Source organism: Salmo salar, chromosome ssa28 (assembly GCF_905237065.1).
Source record: "Salmo salar chromosome ssa28, Ssal_v3.1, whole genome shotgun sequence".
In the NCBI taxonomy this organism is placed as follows: domain Eukaryota; kingdom Metazoa; phylum Chordata; class Actinopteri; order Salmoniformes; family Salmonidae; genus Salmo; species Salmo salar.
This window is the reverse complement of record NC_059469.1, coordinates 39,189,936-39,198,355: the sequence shown is the minus strand read 5'-3', so window position 1 is coordinate 39,198,355 and position 8,420 is coordinate 39,189,936. Positions and strand designations below refer to the sequence as shown.

Here is an 8,420-nt window from a genome sequence, read left to right as displayed (position 1 = left end):
TGATGTGGTTATGATGAATTATGATGTGTTTATAATGCGTTATGATGTGGTTATGATGAATTATGATGTGGTTATAATGCATTATGATGTGGTTATAAAGCATTGTATTTCTAGTCATTGTAAAATAGTATTTGTTTATTGTATTTCTTGTCATTGTAATATAGTATTTGTTTATATGGGAAACCAGCGAGTTGAGATATGGCAACAGCTAGGCCTACACCTCATTATATTTTACATCCTGCTTTCTACCTTTAGCATTTATGTATCAGGAATGGATACAATTCTTTCAATATAATTTCTTTATAACTCAGGTCATTGATGGTGAAAACTGTGAACGAGTGTGAACTGCAAAAGTGGCCTTGACAAATTAGGATATTATCTAACAGATTTCTGATGAATAACCTGCATTTTTGAAAAGCCTTAATTAACATAATGGTCAACAGATAAGATTGTAGCAGGTCCGGCGTGTATTTACCATATTATGAGGAACTGTGGACTGTCATGGGAGTGTGATTGATGTCTTTGCTGGCAGACAGGTACTATTATTAGCAGGCTCCTCTACAGCAGATAGAAATACTTCTCCACAGCAATGTAGGCTACTCAGAACAGCTAGACTGCTCGCCTGACTGGGTCCTGAGCCTCTGGAGGTAAGGTGCTCATATTATATATTCAATTGCCTTTTAATATTTTAAAGATTCTGGCAATCATATATGTATTTTTTTTTTTCTCTCGGGTTTGATAATGTTTCTAAAATGTAGATGTATGTAGCCACTATTTTTTAGGCATTTCATTGAAAATGCTCTGGTGCTCTGATACAATACTAGGACACTTTTAATCCACGTTCTGCGTTATATGCTATTATACAATGTGTGGGTCTAATCCTGAATGCTGATTAAAATGCCCATTTACTCTGTTTCATATGGCTGCGCAATCCGCTGTCTCATCAGCCCAGCCAGGCAATTTATACACTTGATCTCCACTATAAATCTCCACTAAGACATCATCTCAAATTTCATTTAGACTAACATTTAGTTTTCAACAGCGGAGATTTGTATAAACCTTGCTGTCTGTCTATCTGACATTTGCAACATTATTTCAATTTTCAAATTCGATCTCCAACTGTCCCATAGTAATGAACGTGTCGGGAGTCGGGATAAGACAGACAGGCAGGCAGCGTTTCTCAGCCAATCAAAATCATGAATCAGTTTTTCATGGATATATACAAAGAAATGTCAATTGAAAAAAAGGTCAAATGAAATGAAGTGCAGCTAGTCTTTCCAGCTTCAGTTTGAAGTGATTGTGTTATCTGTGTTTGTTGGCTAGCTCCTCGGAACAACAGTGTCCTGACGAGAGAACACATTTTCTACGCCAGGCGAAATCGCGCCTCATTAGCACATTTTTATGGATGTGTCCAAATAAATGTCACTAATAACTACTTTTGTTAGCCGTAGTTGGCTACCTAGCAGGCAAGGGATAAGAACGTTGCCAGCCAGTATGGCAATGGAACATTTAGAACGTTGCCAGCCAGTAAGGCAAAGGAACATTTAGAACGTTGCCAGCCAGTATGGCAATGGAACATTTAGAACGTGCCAGCCAGTATGCAATGGAACATTAGAACGTTGCCAGCCAGTATGGCAATGGAACATTTAGAACGTTGCCAGCCAGTATGGCAATGGAACATTTAGAACGTTGCCAGCCAGTATGGCAATGGAACATTTAGAACGTTGCCAGCCAGTATGGCAATGGAACATTTAGAACGTTGCCAGCCAGTGGACATTTAGAACAAACGACTGGGTCGCATCCATAGATACAGAACAAAAAGATTGAACGACTGGGTCGCATCTCTGGTAACCGAACCGATAGAACGTGGCTCTCCAGAAAGTGGAGAGCAACACTTATGCAGCTCCACTACACAATACATTAAAAAACAGGATTAACAACACAGAGTGACGAGCTTCTATGGCAGACCAATCCGAACTCCTCTCTCGGCATGTCCAGCCCACTCATTATCTCAGCCAATCATGGCTAGTGGGAAGGTTTACATGTTCAAGAAGGCATTTCTGCCCCCCCCCCCTTACGTTCAAACGGCTCTCCTGTGAAGTCGTGACTTGCGACATACGCCTAAGATTCCTGAATCGGGTCACATATGCTGTATCTTGCCCTAACATCAGAGGGGGTCCCAGAAGTGCCGGAGGAGCACTTTCAAACGACATCTATTTCAACATAAAGGACAACTGTTGTCCATTGGGAGGGTTTAAGCTTGTCATTAGGAGTTTGTTGTTGTCTTAATAAGTCATAAATGATGGACAACTAATCTAATCACTACATATCTTACGGCATAAAGATGATATCTATTTTATTTTGTGGGTCACAAAGCAATGCACAATATTAATGAGACATTTAGGAAACAGTTTTATGTTGTGATCAATTTATTAAATGAATTACATTACTATATTGATCAACAAAATGTATTAAACAAAACATGAACTACATTACTGTACTAGTATTAACAAAATATTTATTCAACTAAACATTAACAACATTTATTAAACAAAACATTAATTACATGACTGTCAACAACAGATGGTAAATATAGTAACATCTATTTCCCACTAAGGGGTAAGATGTTTTTCTTACCTGTAATTGAAAAAAAATATATATATTAAAAAGGCTACTAGGAAACGAGATAACACTTCTTTTGTTTCCCCAGCCTACAGTAAGGGTGAAACGACTGTGTCACATTGTCCACTACGGGTTAAGTAGAAAACGGCCTGTACCATTCCCACCTCTTGACTGGCTTCCAATGCCACTACTGGTAAGTTATGAGAAGCATATAACATAGTCCCTACACTATTTTGAATATTAAATTTAAAAAAAAAAATACCTACACCAAAATCAGATATAACATTGAAGTGAGGTCCTTTAAAATCAAGGCCATTTTCTCAGTCTTTGAGATACAGACCATGACACCCACCGATTTCCTATGAATCCCTGGGAGTTCAATCTTGGTGCTGGACAATAAAGTATATCATATATCATATCTCATCTCTTCCACTCATTCCATTCTATGGAGACAAAGGATGCCAGGAAAAAAAAGGTTAAGGTGAGTCCATGTGTTCAAGTACATCAAGTAAGACTCAAATAAACCCTTAAAGGGATAGTTCACCCAATTGTCAAAAATACATATTGGTTTCCTAATATCTGGATATTGACTTGCATTGGTTTTGGGCCACAAATGCTAAAAAGTGGCAGTGGCCAGGTAAGCAAAACCAAAGCATGGATTGCTGTCTTAGCTTTGTCCATAGACCGCTTACAGGGTAAGGAAACCAATATGTAATTATATAATTTGGGTGAACTGTCCCTTTAACCCCTTCAATAAATAACATTGGTTCATCGAGCAAGATTCGAATGCACCTCTCCCCCCTCCACCTCACACACACACACACGCAAGACAGCTGGGAATGGGACCCTTAACATGTCATTGAGGGACACGGTCTGGTGTGTTCAGATCTAGAAGCTAATTACAGAGGCTCAAGGTTGAAGCTAGGCACAGGTGTGAAGTTGTAAGAGTCAAAAGGGCTCCAAGAGTTTACAGAAGAAAATACAGGGCATTAACCCCCCTGCACACACAGGTCTAGAAGAAGGTAACTTTCCTTACAGCTATGTCAACCCCTACATTACAACCTCGTAGACAGCATCACACTTTCACTGTCTCGAAGGAGGTAACTTTCTTTTCAGCTATGTCAACCCCCCACATTACAACCTCGTAGACAGCTTCACACTTTCACTGTCTCGAAGGAGGTAACTTTCTTTTCAGCTATGTCAACCCCCCACATTACAACCTCGTAGACAGCTTCACACTTTCACTAGTGTCTTCCCACAGCCGCTGTGTCTGGGACAAAATGAGTACATTTACATGCACACTAATAATTCGATATTAAACTGATTATGGCAATATTATGACAATAGTCATGTAAACACCTTACTCTGCTTAAATCGGTGTTCGTGCGGCGTATTTGATCTGAGCATGTGCCAGCGAGCGAATTAGGAAAAACTTAAATTCTGCATCCTAGAAATAGATTTCACAATCAAACTTTATACGTCCAAACTCAGAATAAAATAGGCTTTTCAACAACAACAAAAATCTACTTGTATTTTGATTTAGCATTTATCCGAGTGCCATCATGACTTCAGATATGTCCATGTAAACAGGATTATTAGGGAAATCGTTCTTGCAAAGCATGTAAACGTTTAAAACAAACTATTATATTAATCTATCCACAATAATCACATTATTTTGTGCATATAAACAGTTGCATATCAGTTCAACCATTTTATTAAATTAACCTGGCTTTTTCTGACATTATCCAGTGTTATTACATTATAAAATACGTTATTACATTATTCAGTTACAGGATAATGTTGACATTCGCGCAATTAAAATTATCTTAATGTCCAGATTAATGAATGTCCTGTTTGCCTGTCTGTCTCCCTGCCCGTCTGTCTCCCTGCCCGTCTGTCTGTCTCCCTGCCTGTCTGTCTCCCTGCCTGTCTGTCTCCCTGCCTGTCTGTCTCCCTGCCTGTCTGTCTCCCTGCCTGTCTGTCTCCCTGCCCGTCTGTCTGTCTCCCTGCCCGTCTGTCTGTCTCCCTGCCCGTCTGTCTGTCTCCCTGCCTGTCTGTCTCCCTGCCTGTCTGTCTGTCTGCCTGCCTGTCTGCCTGCCTGCCTGTCTGTCTGCCTGCCTGTCTCCCTGCCTGTCTGTCTCCCTGCCTGTCTGTCTCCCTGCCTGCCTGCCTGTCTGTCTCCCTGCCTGCCTGCCTGTCTCCCTGCCTGTCTCCCTGCCTGCCTGCCTGTCTGCCTGCCTGCCTGTCTGTCTGCCTGCCTGTCTGTCTGCCTGCCTGTCTGTCTGCCTGTCTGTCTGCCTGCCTCCTGCTTTTCTCACACTCTTTACCCTTTGTACTGTGTGAAACTACACAATGTCTTGCAGGAACCTGCCCAATGTTATTACAATACATTATTACAATACATTATTTTGATACATTGTCCATCCCAGACACCATCCAGAAAATCATTCTGGACTGCACTAATTTGGAGGGAAGGTGTGTTTTTGGAGAGAGATGGAAGGAGATGGACCAAACTCATTTACATGCATATTTTGAGGTTCTTATCCTTGCTGGTGTTTTCAGATCCAATGGGGGAATCGACAGAATCCCTGTGTGATGCAGAAACTGGCAGGTAACTTTTCAGTACAACAACGTCTCTGGAAAACTTCCATATTATTTCCATTGATTATCAGCTTCGATAACCGAGACACCAGACCAGCTCGGCGGCAGAGAGAAGCTAGCTGCAATCAGGTCAGTGTGGGACAAGTGGGTGGACTGCCTTCCCCTGTTTTACAACCCTGGGCCCAACGTTACTGTGCAGCTTATGCCATTTAGGGGCCGCTGCCCCTTCAGGCAATACATACCGTCTAAACCCGACAAATGTGGAATCAAGATCTGGGCTGCCTGTGATGTTACGTCATCATATTCGTGGAAATTGCACGTGTATACGGGGAAGCCAGATGGAGGAGCCCCTGAGAAGAACCAAAGGAAGCAGGTTGTCCTGGACGTGACACAGGGACTCCATGGCCACAACATCACATGCGATAACCTTTTCACTTCGCACAAGCTGGGACAGGAGCTCCTCAAGAGGAAGCTAACGATGGTAGGAACAGTACGGAAAAACAAGCCAGAGCTTCCACCTCAAGCTGTTGAATACACGGAACAGGCCTATCAATTCCTCTAAGTTTGTGTTCACCGCCGACACGTCCCTAGCGTCCTACGTGCCAAAGAAAGGCAACAATGTGGTACTCATGAGTTTGCTGCATAGGGATGAGAGAATCTGTGGCCAGGAACATCAAAAACCAGAAATAATAATTGACTACAATGCCACAAAAGGAGGGGTGAACAATTTAGACAAGCTGGTGACTGGCTACAGCTGCAAAAGAAGAACCCTACGCTGGCCACTTGTGATATTATCCAACATCTTGGACATCTCGGCGTACAACACGTTTGTCATTTGGACGGCGTTGAATCCAGATTGGAACAGAGGGAAGCTCCAGAGGAGACGGCTCTTTCTCGAGGAGCTGGGCGAGGCGTTGGTAAGATCTCAAATCCAGAGGAGGCAACATATCCCAAGGACCCCAGCTTCTGCAGCCATCGTGAGGAGGATTCAGGAGGAGGATGCTGGTGCCCCATCCACCCGACCCACAGAACCAACAACTCCAATACGGGAAGTAACTAAACTCAGCAAAAAAAGAAACATCCCCTTTTCAGGACGCTGTCTTTCAAAGATAATTAGTAAAAATCCAAATAACTTCACAGATATTCATTGTAAAGGGTTTAAACACCGTTTCCCCATGCTTGTTCAATGAACCATAAACAATTCATGAACATGCACCTGTGGAACTGTCGTTAAGACACTAACAGCTTACAGACGGTAGGCAATTAAGGTCACAGTTATAAAAACTTAGGACACTAAAGAGGCCTTTCTACTGACTCTGAAAAACACCAAAGGAAAGATGCCCAGGGTCCCTGCTCATCTGCGTGAACGTGCCTTGGGCATGCTGCAAGGAGGCATGAGGACTGAAGATGTGGCCAGGGCAATAAATTGCAATGTCCGTACTGTGAGATGCCTAAGACAGTGTTACAGGGAAACAAGACGGACAGCTTATCGTCCTCGCAGTGGCAGACCCCATGTAACAACACCTGCACAGGATCAGTACATCCGAACATCACACCTGCGGGACAGGTACAGGATGGCAACAACAACTGCCCGAGTTACACCAGGAACGCACAATCCCTCCATCAGTGCTCAGACTGTGCGCAATAGGCTGAGAGAGGCTGGACTGAGGGCTTGTAGGCCTGTTGTAAGGCAGGTCCTCACCAGACATCACCGGCAACAACGTCGCCTATGGGCACAAACCCACCGTCGCTGGACCAGACAGGACTGGCAGAAAGTGCTCTTCACTGACGAGTCGCAGTTTTGTCTCACCAGGGGTGATGGTCGGATTCGCGTTTATCGTCGAAGGAATGAGCGTTACACCGAGGCCTGTACTCTGGAGCGGGATCGATTTGGGGGTGGAGGGTCCGTCATGGTCTGGGGCGGTATGTCACAGCATCATCGGACTGAGCTTGATGTCATTGCAGGCAATCTCAACGCTGTGCGTTACAGGGAAGACATCCTCCTCCCTCATGTGGTACCCTTCCTGCAGGCTCATCCTGACATGACTCTCCAGCATGACAATGCCACCAGCCATACTGCTCGTTCTGTGCGTGATTTCCTGCAAAACAGGAATGTCAGTGTTCTGCCATGGCCAGCGAAGAGCCCGGATCTCAATCCCATTGAGCACATCTGGGACCTGTTGGATCGGAGGGTGAGGTCCATTCCCCCCAGAAATGTCTGGGAACTTGCAGGTGGCTTGGTGGAGAGTGGGGTAACATCTCACAGCAAGAACTGGCAAATCTGTTGCAGTCCATTAGGAGGAGATGCACAGCAGTACTTAATGCAGCAGGTGGCCACACCAGATACTGACTGTTACTTTAGATTTTGACCCCCCCCTTTGTTGAGGGACACATTATTCCATTTCTGTTAGTCACATGTCTGTGGAGCTTGTTCAGTTTATGTCTCAGTTGTTGAATCTTGTTATGTTCAAACAAATATTTACACATGTTAAGTTTGCTGAAAATAAACACAGTTGACAGTGAGAGGATGTTTCTTTTTTTGCTGAGTTTATATATGTGAGTGAGTGAATGAGGTGTTAGTAAAATGCCTGAACTAAGTGTTTTCATCATTCTAGATTGCAGCCGGTAGCAACAAGAAGCACTGAGATGTGTGTGGGCCCAAGAAGGACAGGAAGACACAGTACACATGTATCAAGTACAAGAAATACATTTGCAATACACACACAGTAAAAAAACTCTGTCCCTTATGTGGGGTGTAGACCGGCATTAATTTGTGTTCAATTTGTGCTCATTTTTCACTTCCGTAAAATATTGTACGTAAAATTTGTCCTTCAAATTTGTTCAGTTCAAAGTAATAAACATCAGTAGTGATGAAAATCTTGTTTCATTTATATTTGTTGAAGATAAAAAATGATTTATTCCACCCGTCTTGAGTATAATTCATTTGTTTACAAAAAAATCTAATTTCATCAACAACAAAAAAAACTAATAGCGCTTTTATTGATGTGATCTAGCAGGTAAATGGCAAATATTAACCATGTATGCCGTCTATGTTGCTTGTAACTGATTTAAGTCAACATATAAGTATGTAGTATTTTTATGTAAATTGTTATGGCTGTATTGTTTTAAAAAACCCAATAATGTTGTGGGTCCATCAGACCCGTGAACATTAGGTGAATAACAAAAACGTGAACACC

General features: G+C 42.8%; 1 long non-coding RNA gene across 1 annotated transcript; it reads left to right on the top strand.

Moving 5' to 3' along the window:
* The first annotated feature begins 594 nt into the window (after positions 1-594).
* Positions 595-8,094, top strand: LOC106590814 (uncharacterized). Its single transcript, XR_006762623.1, has 4 exons — positions 595-647; positions 2,711-2,815; positions 5,185-5,233; positions 7,839-8,094. It is a non-coding gene; the product is annotated as an uncharacterized lncRNA (long non-coding RNA).
* The last annotated feature ends 326 nt before the right edge of the window (positions 8,095-8,420 follow it).